The sequence below is a fragment of the Geospiza fortis genome, unplaced genomic scaffold (assembly GCF_000277835.1).
Source record: "Geospiza fortis unplaced genomic scaffold, GeoFor_1.0 scaffold186, whole genome shotgun sequence".
Taxonomy (NCBI): domain Eukaryota; kingdom Metazoa; phylum Chordata; class Aves; order Passeriformes; family Thraupidae; genus Geospiza; species Geospiza fortis.
The window spans coordinates 3,044,459-3,060,428 of NW_005054331.1; the positions used below are offsets into that span (position 1 = coordinate 3,044,459).

General features: G+C 39.3%; 1 long non-coding RNA gene across 1 annotated transcript in view; it reads left to right on the forward strand.

The window, feature by feature from the left end:
• Positions 1–15,157, forward strand: part of LOC115947940 — a 65,243-nt gene extending 50,086 nt beyond the window's left edge. Inside the window, exons 2-3 of the long non-coding RNA XR_004081791.1 lie at positions 992–1,071; positions 15,117–15,157. This is a non-coding gene — a long non-coding RNA (uncharacterized LOC115947940). The remainder of the gene's footprint in view (positions 1–991; positions 1,072–15,116) is intronic.
• The last annotated feature ends 813 nt before the right edge of the window (positions 15,158–15,970 follow it).

The following is a 15,970-nucleotide window of genomic DNA, read 5'->3' on the forward strand; positions in this document are numbered from 1 at the left end:
AAGAGTGTGCTACAACGGGGAAGGAAGCGACCTGGTAGGTGACAAAGCAGAGAGTCAAAAATGAAAGTTAGCTGCCAGTCTAACAGCTTGCTGCTGTCAAGGGTGTGGCTCTGCCTCCCAGATCTCCACTTTGGGTAGCACTTCTTCTCAGCGTGCTCTGGCACCCAGCACTGTCCCAGCAAGGCAGTTCAGCTCACTAAACCATGATACAACCAGCCTTTCTTCTTTCACAGTTGTTTCCCTTATTCCCCTCCTTCCCTCAGAGAAGTCCATTCTCAGCTGTACCACCAGGCTCAGACAGGGCCAGAAGATTTCATAGGAGCTGTGGTTCAGAGTGGTGAATGCAGAGCTGATGTCTTCCTGAGCACATGGATGCATTCAGTCCCCTCCTAAAGCTTCACATGGAGCACAGCAATCCCACCTTCAGGCAGCTGCAGATGTGTTTGCCTGCGCCTTGAATGTGTAATGAATTCCCATCCAAATTGAAGGAAGAAAGGTAGATGCTTCCTGGCCTGAAGTCTCAAGGAAACTCTTAGGAAGGCAGTATTGCATTTACTAGGTATTTCTTTATTAAATCTCACTATTCCAAGAGTCTGAATCTGTCTGATGCTGCCATTGCTGCAACTTAGAGATGCCTAAAGAAAATTCAGTCACAGACTGAGGTTATACTTAATCCTTTCAATCAGATCATGCTGGAGAGCAATATTATTTAACAGAAGAAAGCTGTTTAGTAGAAAGTGCTATTGTTAAATTATCTGTGGATACATTCCTCAAAGCTGTTAGTACAAGGTTGTCTGACCTCACAAGCATTCTAAACTCATCCTCCAAACATTAACTACCTTTTGCAACTACAGACCTGTGGCAGAGTTGACACACACAATATATTCCAGCTGCTATTAGATCACAAGTTCTAGTGTTGTGAGGATTCACACACCCAAATCAAAACCACAAAATCAGAATTAAATGTATTCTTTTCTGCTTTGTCCTTTAGATATTTTTAAGATGTTGACTCCAAAAGAGGGTTACAAAAAGAGCCTGGTCCTAAGAAAAAATCTTCTTGCAGAGAGACTGGTAAGCAAATCACATTGAAATTCTTCAAAGGAGAAATTAGAGGTGATCTTGCCATAATGCACGAGCAACCATACGGGGAAGAGATTTCCAATAGTCAGCCCTTTGTGCCTGCAGTTGCAGAGCAAGATTCAGTGCCTGAATTTTTGAATCTTTAGCCTGGAAGCTGAAGCTAGAGAATGGCTGTCACTCCCTTCTCCTGCCACAACACTCCCTGAGGACTGCGCTTGCAGGAGTCCCCACTGTACCGTACCCAGAGCACTGAAGGGTGGGGAAACACAGGGAAGCTCAGGAGCAGAAACTCCTTTTCCTATTCTGTCAACCCAGATGGACAAGCTAAAGACTACAACAGCTACATTTTCTAAAAGCTGGTGGGTCTCCTGTGGATCTGGAACCCACAGTTTTCTGTTCGCATCACCAGAATAAGGTGAGGGGAGATTTGCTGGTTACAGGTCCAGAAGACCCCACTTCTGCATAGTGACAGATGTAGGCAACTGGGAATCATATACCCCTGAAATCACATCCCTTACTGCTTTGAAACTTGCACTTTAAATCTCGCATAGATACACTTTCTGTTTGGTTTTAATGTATCAAATAAGATAGATAAGTATTTTAACTGAGTAGTATCACTTCCCTAGGGAAGGCTTTTGACATTCCTTCCAGCCAAGAAAGAGGTGAACTTTTGAACCAGGACATCAAATTATTCAGAGGATTGTCAACAAAACTACTCATTCATGTTGCCTGATGAAGCCTACTACAGGCAAGTTTTGTTGCAGTGACCCATTATGAGTAATCCCACAGACTCATAGGGTGTTTCTGTGGTCTCTCTAGTGCCAGTAATAACTGGAAAATTCTGTGTGCTACCGCTACAGAAGCCTCAATAATATAAAAAGATCTTCGAAGCTTTAGAAAACTTAAAATTTCTGCTTTGACCAGCTTTTTAATGCCTGTTTTAATCACTGTAAAAGAGCCAGAATTAAAGGTAGAGTTTTGGAACAGCAGTAGCAGGGGAGACAAGGACCCACACTACTTTGTTCTCTAGTATGGATGTACAATCCACGTGTACCTGGAAAATAACCAATTTGAGCGGGTGTGGTTTTTTAGGATGTCTTAGTCCTTTCCCTCTGTTTTCTTGGTTTATTTAAAACCACAACTTTCAACTTATGGGTATGACCTTTATGCAAAGCCAACAAAAACTCTTTAACAACACTGCATTACAAAAGAGCAAACTTCATGACTTCTGCCTAGTAAAAAAAAGAGAACTGAAAATTGTTTGGGGCCACTAGCACGTGGACAGAAAACAAATCTATGGCCGTCAATAATTTCTGGTGAAGGACTCAAATATGGAAAAATGCTTACCTGAACCAGTAATGAGCCGCTTAATGAAGTAGATCATAGACTGATTTGTTTGGTAGAACAAATTTTAGCCCCAGATTTGGGCATCTCATATAAAATATTGGTCCCCATATAAAATATTAGTTGTGATCACAGTCCAGTGTAGTATTAATTATTCTCCCTGCCACAAACAAACTGTTCTCCTCATATACCTGATTTTCTACCTAAGAATCAAAGGCAGGAAAAGCTGAGGAAATATCATCTCTTTAGCCCAGCCCCAAACCGGATTTCTTCTGCCCTCTGTGTCATGCCAACTTTTCATGCAACTCTTGATTGTTACATGAAATCAAATGCAAAGTCTCACTTTGTCTCAAACAAACAACATCTCAAACAGCTGGGCACACCTGAATCTCCACTTTTGTGTATAGCAATTACTGATTTCTAAGCTAGAGCTGCTGGTGCCAGTCCAGAGGCCAAACAAGGGATAGAGAAGGTGGAAGTGTCACCATTTCACATTCCACGCTTGTGAGTCTCTGAGAATCTGTTCTGTGGTTCTGAACTGGGTATTTGCTAGACAACACTACCAACACATTTGTACGAGAATAATTCTGCATTTAGGAATAAAAACAAAGATTTCATGGGATAAGACACAATCTAACCTTAAAACTGCTTAATTTTAAAATCAAAGAAACAGGAGTCTAATTCTCATACTTTATGCCCAGAGTCAAGCTGGCTCTCAATGACAAGGTACAAATGGCATTCAATGCTGATCTCAGATTTTTCGACTACGAAATCATTTACTTTTGCTGCTCACAAAATACTTAGGATAAAGACCACAAGAAAATTAGTCCAGCCTTCAGAGATGAGCAATGAGCTTATGAACAATTGATGATATAAGAGGAGCATGCAGATCATAGTATGCTAAAGTTTTACAATTCACTTACAAAGTCTCTTTTGTAATCCTTGATTGATTAAATACCAGCATCTGCACTGCTCCAAAATCTGTCTTTTTCCACTTGCCTAGGCTATATTTGGCTTCCTGACCTGCTGTAAGAAGAAAAAACTCATCACAATCTCTTCAATTTTCATTTAGGACACACTCAAGAATTTTGTTCTTTTCTCTGTGTGAAGGCATGGATAACCTCTGACTAAAGTTTGAATCTGCAACACCTGGATCCTTTTTGTAATACAGAATTATAAATCAGAGCAGTAACTATTTCCCAAAAAGCACCATCATCCCACTATTCAGCTGCTTGTTGTTCACAATTCTGCCTTCTGAAAGAGAAGTCTTGCCTCTGTGTACAAGAAGAGAATGTCACAGTAAACATAACAGGCATACTCTAGTCCAGACTTTGTACCACATAAGCTATTTAATTGGATACTCAGAAAAGAAAGAGGTATAATTTTTATATGGTCCCCAAAATTACTAGTATTTAAGACATAGAGCTTTTCAGACTAGTTTGCCTTAAAACTGCACAAGTCTTAACTACAGATGCTTGAGTCCTGACCCAGCTAAAACCACTGGTTGTAGTACCAGTTTTAATAGGATTGGGAAAAGAGCTGGAAATCACATGTTTGTATGAAAAAATATGGGACTGTATGTATCAATTAGAAGCAGAAAGTAAAAAACACTTCACTGTCAGGATGTCCTTGTTTATCAGACAACTTTACTTGCTTTTAAATTCGTCAAAGTATCTTTAACCCTGAATTTATACTGCTTCTCAGCAGAAATCGTGTTGTTTCTCATGTGCATACAAAGCATGGCTCATGTCATGCCAGAGAACTGCCCAGCGTGTGAGGAAGGCCAAAGGCAGAGAACCCGGCTGTTGTCTGTGTGAACGTGGCCAGCAAGGCTATGAACAGCACAGCAAGTCCCTTCAGACAGCCTGTCCCAGCATCTCACCCCTGCTCCTTGTACAAAAAGCCTTCAAGGAAAGGATCACTTCTGAGTGCTGTCCACACCCACAAACAGATGTGGAAAAGGAAAGCTAATACAGCAATTGGCCATGATAAACTCTCAAGAGATATTTTGCAACCCACAATTAGCCAGGATAATCCCAGCCACGTAGTTTGTCTCCCATGAAAACTCTTTGACCTCAGATTTCTTTCTTGGAGCCTACTACTAAATTTTTTTTCCATGTCCCTCCCTTGGGCATTCAATGTAATAGCTCTGTTTACTAGAGCTTCAGCCATTCCAATGTAATATGAGGGTGTCAAAAATGCACTGTTATTTCAGGCTTACAGACTTAAATCAATGGCATGGCTGGTGGCATATGATTAAAATAAAGGTGATATAAAAACTTCAAAGGAACGTTACCAGATACTAAAACTCTCTTAGAAAGACCTCACGAGTAGCCAGAGATTTTCAGAGAAGATTCCTTTACAGTGGAGTCTCTGTTTTATGTTTAGAAGAGTCATATTTTGAGCAGTATGAGATTTGTTGGACTTCCATCCAAGGAAACAATAGATATATATTGAAGTAGAAGCCCCTATTCTCTGCAAATAATTATAACTTAGCAGCAAAGTATTACAGCATTTTTTATCGTTAGTCCTATACAAAGACACCCAACTACCAGCACAGCACATAATAACAATATTTCAACACTTCTTTGATGCAGAATCATGAAATTCACACAAACCATTTAGCTATCAGTCCTTGGACAATAGCTGAATCCTAAGAAGACTCCCAGAAGAGTCCCTGTGACCCTCAATTTTATTATCTCGAGTAGTCATACATAGCAAAAGAATATGATAAGTTTTACAGCATATCATTTTATTACACCAAACCCTGTGGTCATGCATAAATCACACATTGAGAATAGTGCAAACACCACTTTAAAGCTGCTCTATAGGGGTTATTCTCATTTATGAGAGCCATTAGCATAAAATCAAGATTATACAGTTGGGAATTTTCTTCCCGAAAACTGCATTATTTTGTGTAGTCTCAAAGTCCATAATTCATCTCCAGATGGCAAGTATTCAAGGGCAAAACTGGAAGGGGTAAGCAGGAGAAGAAGTAGGCCTACATTGCTATTTAACAGTATTTATATTAGTATTTATAATAGTATTTATTATTTCATAACATCAGAAAGCTAATAGATTTTGGATAGACACTAAAGGATGCATATTCCAAGTGTTGTGTGAGCAATTCATGTGCACGAGTCCACAATATCAACATGGGATTGGCTTTTAGAAGCTATAAGTGAATCATTCTGATGGAAAACAAAATAACATGATCTCTGCCAGCCAGTTCTTGGAAAATAAACCGCACGTGCATAACTTGTGAAACGAGGAGGCAGAGTTTCCATTCCATCAGCTTGTCTGAAACATCTATGATTTCTGGTTTTTTCTCAGCAATGTGCTGCTGTGTACAGAGGATCCATGATTTCTGTTTTGTTCCCAACAATGTGCTCTGTGTACAGAGGCCACAGACAAACCCAGTGGCCCTGGGACATTGGGGTCATGCTGCCAGAACTCCATCTCAGGCAAACATCTAGTCAGAAACATAATGCACAAATGCTTCAGAGCATTCTGGGAAGCTGGGATTAACATGGACCTAAAATACCAGAACTTGTCCCATAAGGATGAATCTTAATCATATCAGCAAATCCAGCATCCCAGCCATGCTTTGAATCTGCTTTGAGCCTGCTGGAATATGACTTCCAGTAACAAAAGAAACAGCAGTCACATTTGCAACTTGCTGCTCTGCACTCAGGATTGTCAGCATACGACCTATACCCAACCAAAGCAAGGAAAAACCTCTCTTAATATTGCCAGTGGAATACTCTGGCACACTGCTCTTTTTTTCTCCCTCTTGCTTCATTTTGAAAAGGAGTTCATCACTGCAGCTACAACTCAATGCAACAACACTGGAGTGTTTTCCAGCCAAGAACCAAGGCAGAAAGCTTTGTCCCTTCCAATATGTAAAATCTCAACCTATATTGGGTTACTTTTAAGTTACAACTTGAAAAACACATGAATTTCCACCTTTGCAGTAGTAGCCTTTAATCAATGTGTAAATTTTAAGAAAACAATAACAACAGAGGGGAAAAAAGAGAGCAGTGTAACATTTGGTGAAACTGTCCACAGTATGATACAATACAGCTTACTATAATGCAACAAATCAGTTGGGATCTTATCTGGAGCATTTGCTTTATCTGTGCACCTTTTAAATCGTTGTTATTACACCCTCTTTTGCTTTCAATGCCCATTCATCAGGAGGGCTTTTGTTATCTGAAGGCTAAGTAAACAGGAGGGAAAACAAGCAACCCAAGCTATTGTATGACACTGGACAATGTCTTGCTGCCACCTTGTGTTGAGCATAAAGCACGAATAGTTCATATCTCACAGATACTTAAACAACAACAACAAAATAAAACATTGTACAGAAAATAAGCAAGGACAAAAACCTTCAGGAGGATGTGTGTGAATATGTGAATAAATATGTAATATTTTACAAATGGTTTAAGAGTTCACAAGGAGAAGAAAATTAGTATTTTCATTTGAAATTTATCCTCACCAGATAGCAGCAAATTTCACCATTACACCATGAAGAATGGGATTTCTTGAGAAGCCAGAGAGATTCTTATCCTACTCTTGGGCTACTAATCAAATATTGCAAGTGCCTTTTACATACATCCAAGCAATGAAAAATTCCTACAGTGCTGTAGCTTCTCGGAGTTTGGAATAAATCCACCTCCTGCAGATAAATTTCCCACCCACTGAATAAACTATATACAATGTCAGGATTGGTCTTGCTCTTGAACAATGTACAAAATCAATGCTGGAGAAAATCTGTCCTCTGGTAGCTCCACAGGCATTACCTTTCCTTGTGAAGCAATCACTGCACAGCAGCACACACACAGGCCAAGAAAAGAGGTGGCAAACTCTTCTGCAGCAAATATTTGACCTTGCAGAATGATGTTAAAAGAAAATTGTTAATTAGGATATATTAGAGTTGCTACCATTATAAAAAGTTTGCTCTCTATTCCTCATTACTAGATAATGTTGTCCCTTCTGTGATGGCTCACTAAACAACATTCTTTATGTTTTAAACCTGTACCTTTGAACTTTCAGCTTCTGGTTTGCAGATCTCCTAAAGTCCTGTGAACTATTTCCAAGGTGCCTACAAAACTAGATTTTTTAAAGAGTACATTTTTAAGAAAGCATATCTCTTTTGTAAATTAGCTGTATATTTAAAGTTTTCAAAACATTTTCTTTCTCCATGGGCCAAAATTTAAAGGTCCATAAACTGAAGGAGGTAGGAAAGCACTGAATTAAGACTCAAAACTTCGGGCACCGCTCAAATCACAACATTTTTTTAGGACAGCACATACTTTTACCTTCAGACCTGTTGAAATCAGTAAAATGCTACTATGACCTTAACTGCTTAGTATGGTGCCAAGCCAGTTACAAACTTCTTGAGGATTTTCAAGGTTGCCATGCCACGCCATGTGCATAGATTTCTTTAACATAGTAGATAACATGATCATCAGACAGTCTTCCATAAATTCGAGATTATCCTGGGGTGGTAATATGGATTGGTGAGAAGTGGTTCCATTAATTCCATCACCATCAAAGAGTTCATATGAGCATTATGAAATGTTGGTGGGTTAAAGGTGTGCCAGTTCCACCCCCAGCAAGTCAGTGTCTGCTGTCCCTGTATTCCCAGCACAAAAGAATGGAAGCTGTAGGGCTTCATCTAGTACGACAAATGGATGAACTAGTTACTTCACTCCCTGAGCATGATAAAGACTCTTTTCAGACATTTATGATGGCTGCTACCCAAAATGATAAAAATGAGCTAGATTAATATACTTGACAGAGGACAATGCTTCTCTCAAGGCTCCACTGACTTCAGGCACTGCAGCCTGTCCTCAAGGCATTATGTGCAAGGTTTGTCACAGTGCTGCTGCAGCAACTAAAAAAAGTTTAAATCAAACAATAAAAATTAAATATGTTTAGTATTAATTACCACTTCAGTTTTGAGCTCTGTAACAACTTTCCATTAACATATTAACTCTTTGCTCATTATAATAAACTTTTATCTTCTACTATCATATCTAACAAGGAAAATCTGTACTTTAGGCAGTCATAGGAACATGTTAAGATTTCTGCTGGAAAAGGAGAGGTTGGAAGGCAGCTCCCCTCTTACTCCTGCTATATTTGTTACCAGCCTTTCCTTCCTTCATTTTGTTTAATTTCCTTTCTTTATTGTTCCTCTCTGCTCTTTATGCTCCCCTTTTGTTACAAAAACAAAAAGCAAGACATATGCCTTTTTAAACCCAAAAAGGGCTAGGATCACCTAAGTCTGATACCCTTCTTGTATATAAGCAAGAAAGATAACAGTCATAGAGAGATTATCAGACTTTGTTTCCCAGGACATCTTTGATTCTGTCACTCTTTAGGTCTCAGTTGATTTTGGGACTCCTAAATTTGTAATAAGGAAACATGTTTGTTTGAATCTTCACACTCTCCTAGTCTGAAGAACCCAGTCCATGTGTACATTCACAGAAATGCCCAATGGCCTCATTCTAGAGCCTGAAAAAAACTACCTTGAGGTCAAATACCAAGATGACACTAGAGATGCATTCATTTAAGCATCCTTAAGAGTAAAGGAGAAGTAATTGAAGTGTTCTCCTCAGTGGCAGCACTATCAAGCTAGCAGGGCCCATCCAGATGCCATGCAGGACATGGGCATAATAAAACCTACAAAAACAGTTGTTAAAACTGAAGATGTGCCTTTCACACTGCAGGGAGAAAACTCACCCACACTCACAGGTGAAATACCCATCAATATCAAGGTGGTGCAGTATGGATATGAGAAATCTAAGCGCTGTCATCTGATCCCAGCAAGCCTTTGACTGTGCCACAGCCTTGAAGGTGTTCAGTTGGAAAAGCCTATCTGGAAGGTCTGGCATAGGAGCTATGCCTTAGGAAGTCTTTCAATCAGACTTGTTTGATCATAGCCATCAGTAAAACTTCTAGTAGACCAGTATTTTGTCCTACTTCCCTCTGTAAATCCGGAAAGTCAGAAGTCTGTTGGACAAGGGGGAATGGTTTAAAACTGAAAGATAGTGGGGTTAGATTGGATACTAAGAAGAAATTCTTTAGTGTAAGGGTGGTGAGGTACTGGAACAGGTTGCCCAGAGAAGCTGTGAATGCCCCAGTCCTGGGAGGGTTCAAGGCCAGGCTGGATGGGATCCTGAGCAGCCTGGTCTAGTGGAAGGTGTCTCTGTCCATAGCAGGGGATTGGAACTAGATGATCTTTAGGGTCCCTGCCAATTCAGACCATTGTATTACTCTATGACAAATCATTAACTTCATTACAGGAATGATGTTCAGCTGTTTTTCCTTACAAGAGTTAGAAGTATTTCTTTGTTAAATTCTTAATCCTTTATTTAGGGTTTGGGGCTGATATAACTATATTGTTTAAACTTGCCAGTGAAAAAGAAAACACAAGAGAAAATGTATGGTCACAAGGCAGCCCATTGTGCCTGTTTAGATTCACCCACACCATCATGGACAATGGCTGCTCAGCTGCCAGTATTTAACAATAAACAAACATCAACAAACAAAAGTGTTTGACAATATATTTAACTACTATTGGGTCAGCAGTTGGTTTCTTGTCTTACACAACACTTGTTCAGGAAGGACAGTCAGTATTTCAAGCAGAGGGGCTATGCAAGTACATCATTCATGAAAAGTGTCCTGCATCTGGGACAGAAGATGAAAGGGAGCTAAACAGCCAGCAGGATGCAAAATGACAGCTGTTTAAACCACATTTCTAACCGCTGTGGTCAAGGTTTGATATCTCTGGGGAACAAGCAGGCAGTCACAGAAGGGTGGGACACAGAAAAACAGAAAAGATCAGCATATTATTATTTCTATTGTGATCAGACTGTCTGTTCCTGTCCTATAACAGCTAATTGCTGACTGCCAGAGTTTACCCTGTTTACCCAGTCCAAACATCTAGTTATCCAGACCCTGTTTTTCTCTCTAAACCTTTAGTGAATTTTAACATGTTTGAAAGAGCATTTCCCTCTGGCTTACCAAGATAAACCAAGGTATAAACAGTTCCCTTGGGCCTGGTACATCCTCTGCTGAGTAGTGTGCCAAATTCCCCTATGCTTCCAGACAACTTACTTGCCCCCAGAACCCCTAACGACTGATTTTCTGAAAAAAGTATCTGGTGAAGTAAATGCCCTATGTCTTTTGAGAAGAAACGTTCCCTATTCTGTCCAGGAACAAGAATAAAGCTGCTGGAGAGCATCTGACCACCAAATAGTGTGGAGAGGATTTGCGGCAATGAAGGCTGGTACTTCTGGCTCTGATACTCCTCTGCATGCTGCCTCCATCCATGACAAAGCAAATCTCTCACCTGCACCATCCCATCTGTGAATGCTCCCAGCCCTTGACTGCATTTTTATACTGCTTGCATCAACCAGACCTCCACAATTCTCTCTAGTGAGAGTAACTACAACCCACTCTCTCTAAATCTGTCTCTCTGACAGGAGGAAACTGGAAATACAGCTGGCAAACCAACTAAATGAGACCAAAACCAGTCTTACAGGAAAATGTAGAGTCCTATGTGGCAGTGGGAAAGGATGACAAGAAGGGAGGTAGGGCACACTGACCCAACTCCAAATTCCTGGAATTACTCCAAACATTCTTTACAAGTTCCCCATTGAACCAAACACCTGCCTTCACATGAAATATTGATTTTTTTTCTTATCCAACTTTTATTCTGAGCACACAGAATATCTTCCAGACAGGCAAACTCCTCAATCTAGCACTTTGCACTGTCAGGAGCTGGAAGGCAGAAAGAATTGTGCCAATGAAAGTTTTCATCCAAATTTCAGTAAGGTACTTCTACACTGCTTCAAAAAGTTTCATTCTGTTTATTCCTGTTAGTTTACACCTAAACCAGTTACAAAAATGTAAAATCTGGCTGCAGAAATTTATGCTATACAATATATAAGTCTGACAAGGTGTTTGGTGAGAAGTCATAGGTACAGGATGAAGCTATCCAGTTTTTTGCAGCTTACACAGAGCTATCATATCAGAGGAAAAGTGTTTCTTTCCACAGCCCTGTAAGCCTGCTCCTATGTCCCCCCGCCCCTTGCTCCATCAAAGACACTCTGACAATAAGAAAATTCAGAAAAAAAGAGAGAATGAGATGACTGAAGGATGGATTTTCCTGCAGGCACTTTTTTCAGAACAGGGATGATTACCACAGCTACTGCTACTAGGAGTTCCTGTTTCCCTTAGTTCCCAGGCTGTCTGTAAGTGTTCTCTCCCTGCCTTCTCACTACAGCTGCCCTACAAAACAGCTCAGTTACCTCCCCCTACCCTCTCCCAGATGCTGTTGCACACATGAGTCCTCTCTGCTCCTCAAGCATGCTTCATGCAGACCTAGATATGAGGAACAAGGCCAACGAGAGCAGAAGTCTTGTGACTGCCACCACTATACCTTAGAAAGCCCCTGCCCCGTGCCAGGCCTTATAACACACCATGAATCCCATGCAAATCCCTGAAAATCCCATCCACTCTGATCTGCCTAGAACAAGAAGAGAGGGAAACAGCACAGTGGGATGGGGCTATGGACAGTTTCTAGGCTCCAAAAAGAATTTAGATTGTATGGATAGAAAGCAGAGCTAGAAATCACATTGCATACTGGGACACTACAACTGCTGATTAAAACAAAGCAGCTGTTCTGCTTCATTCTTAGTCAGGAGACAGTATAAGGCTGCAAGTAAAGCAGAACTTTGTGTCTGGACCCAAAACTCATTTTAGAAATGAGGCATACCTCTCTCTTCACTTGTAAATCCATAGGAAGAAGACAGTTATCCCTTCTGTCTCTGGAAATTAACTGACTTAATTTTAATTTCCCCCTTTTGTATCCCTGAGATGATCCTTTGGTCTCCCAGAGAGCTGTCCTTTTCTAGAATTTTCTCTTCTCTTTTTTTTTTTCCCTTTCATACATAGGCACATATACGCTCGGAATGTTTCTGCTATAGTTATCTGAGTCTTGGAGCTCAGGTTATGGGAAGGCTTATGAGAGAAACAGGAAAGATGAGACATTCACCATGGGACCTTGTGCAGCCTGCCAAAAATGAATGTAACAGCAACAGACCAGCATAGCAAGAGGTGTCAGCAACGGCTGCAAGATTTGAGAGACTGCGTCACAGGTGAACATTACCTGTAAATCTCAAGTGGTCCCAGCTGGAGGCCAGCTCTGAAATCTCAGCTACTGGTCTCCATTTGAGACAGGACTTCATGGTTCCATATCACATTCCTCTTGGATTTCATATTTCTAGGAAAAGCAATGTATTAAATTGCTATGTCCAGACATATTTTTTATACCTCTCCACATGAGCATTCAGTCTCTACTCCAGATCTGAGATCCCCTTACAGAGTTCTTTGTGGCTCTTGAGATGATAGAGATATGACTTTTATTTTACCAGTCCTCTTAGTCATCATTTGAATGCATTCTTATATCCACCTGATAACCACAAATTTGTCACTGGCTACAGACATATTGGTGAGAAATAGTGAACACATACCTAGGTTTATATCTGTGTGAGGTCATTACATCTGATAGATTCTGCTTGAGGGGCTTCAGTCACCTCACTTCAGCCTGTGAGATAATGCACAGGAAAAAGCAGCAGCACAATGACACAGCCAGGCTGAACTGTGGCATTTCCTGGTGTTTAGCAGTTAATGTCAGCCTTTGTATTTGATTTCCCTTGGATTTATTGTTTGTTTGGGATTTTCTGTTGAGGATAACCTTTCAAAAGCCTAATCCCTTCTGCTTCGAAGCTCTGCTGCTTAGACAATAATTACACAGACATCATGAAATGTTGGTGGTGTTTGACTCTACATTAGTCCAATTCTATCACTTTATTCTACTCCCCTGTAACAAAGCTGCCTTTAAAGTAATATATAAGTGAATTGTGAATAGCAGCTTTCATTACTTCCTGGTCTAGCTTTTTTTTTTTAATTATATGCTATCTAGTTTGCAATTGGTTTTGGGTTCAGGGAGCTGGGTTTATACTATGCAAGCATAGACTATTTCTTTCCAAATAGCAGCTTTTTTCCCCCTTAATTACATGCTTTTCAAATGCTCACAGTTTTATCAACTAAAATCAATTTGCAAAACAATACAATGCCCTGCAGTCCAGGAAGGGCTATTTCTGTATCAGTTCCAATCTTTAATTTTTAGCTTTTCTTTTCTTGAAAATGAGGTACCTTTTCTACTGTAAATTTGTGGGCTTTACTCCATCCAGTATCACTAGCTGAGCAAATGTTCCTAAATCCTTTCAAAGGCAATTATCTTTCCATGGAAAACTTCATAGCATTTTAGAAATATTTTCTTTTAATAGCAAGTATTAGGAAGTATTTTTGGCTCCACATTGTTTTTCTTCTATAGATCACATTTTCACTTGCTTACTCTCCCCAGGTAAGAGCTACATTTTGCCCTCCCTGGGGAAGGGTATGGCATTGCTTGCTGACTGTCTGACCCCTTTCCTTCTTGGAGATCCTCACCATCTCAGTGTGCCCAGGTCTCTCCTAAGGGGTAGGAAAGCCAGCTCTGAACACTGTAAAATCTGCATACATTTGCATATTTCATCAGGCAACAAGGTCTGTTCCATTGAATCTGGTCCTGAAACTAATATCATCTTGAGAGCATCATAAGGAGCCAAAACAAAACAAAAACCAAAGAACAATAACAAAGAAAATACCACAAACACATGCACACACCCCACTCCTGCAAAATAAAACAGAGAGAGAAAAAAAATCTTACATTCCTAAAATCTTACATTCCTTAAAGCAAATACATTTGTACTATCAACTATCAGACAGGGTGAGCACATCTCTTTTTCCTAGGAACCAAACTGGATAAATAATAATAAAAGTGATGTAACACTGCCATGGTTTTGTAAATAAAGTCTTAGTTTGTTTTCTCACTCCTTTCTCTCAGAATAATCCTCCCTCTAACCACAGTCACATCCAATGCTATGCAAAATCAAAGGCACTTACACCAGTTTGGGGATATCTTGATTTGGTTTGTGGATGAGTTTTGACAAAAAAACCTTTACAAAATGAAAGCATTGTGCTGCAAAGGTTTCTACATTTCCAAGCAAACATTTTCAAGTTCACTAAGCCCTCTTAAAATGTGCCTTAATTACACACGAGAGTTGAATTTTTGTAGACGTTAGTGCTTCCTCACAAGTTATCTATCAAATAAACCATCTTTTCCCAGGTTTCACTTTCAATTCATATAACCAAAAAATGCCTTAATCAATTCTGTTATTTTTCAATCGGTTCTACAATACAACAAAATAATGAATTATCAATGTTTGGATGAATTCTCAAATATTCTGGTACTAAAAATCTGTGTTCAAAAATACTTAACTATTTAGCACGCTTGTTAAAATTAAAAACTAATCATAAATTATATAAACAAGGGATAGACAACTATTATACTTCCATGAAAGATGAACAATGCATAGTTAGATCCAGCTGAATGAATGAATGAAGACAAGAGGGGGGAAAAAAAGATTGTTGGAGGAGTGGGTGCATCTTATCTGCTCTTGCAAATTATTATATACTTGCATGAGATCTGTCTTCCCAAATTTTCTCGATGTGAAAAGTCCAGAAATATAAAAGGCAGGACATTTAATCCAATGGATCATGTTACCTCTGTTTAGGGGCATTGATCCTGAAGCCACTTCCTGATAAACAAATCCCCTGGAAAGAAGTCTACAAGAGAAAGCTTGTTCCCTATACCAGCATTCAGTAAGAAGGCTTTAAGAGAGAAAACACTACTGTGTAAGTCTAGCCATCAATTAATCAAGGACTTGTTGAAAATGTGATTCAAAAGGATGTGACATTTTGAATTGGCTATCTTGGTAAGTTTGATCATATAATTTTTCTGCATGTGTGTGGTGTATTTCTGCACTTTTTTTACAGTGTATTTTCTTTACAAATATTTTGCTGCTGAGAAATTCTATTCACAAAAGTAACATAGAAATACCCAAAAAGAAGTATGTACATTTTTACTTCTTGAAAAAATAGTTTGTTAAACTGAAAAGCAAAAAATGGTCCTATTTTTAATATAAGACTTCCACAAAAAGATGTTTTTAAACTTTTCTGCTTGTGGAACAGATCACTATTCACATGAATATCTGGAAACTGCATGCCAACTTGCAAAATTCTGCCTGGAGAAGAGAGGATTACCAAGAAAAAATAATTTAAAAAAATTTTTAAAAACCAAAGACAATGGCTGGCCAAACAGCAACCAGTGAGATGTGATTACACATCACAAAATAAATGTCTTGAAATATTAAAAAGCAATAACAGCAAATCTCAGAGCAATGGTATGCAATATCTTCATTCAAAAGGGGAAAATAGTAATAATTTCTCTTTATCCTTCTGCAGTATATTAAATGAGATTTTTAATAAGGATATGTATTAATTAGTTCTTATCCATTAGAGAGAAATTAATAGATGCTAATATATTTGTGGCTATTCTCTACAGTTGTGAAAGAAGACATTTCTATCA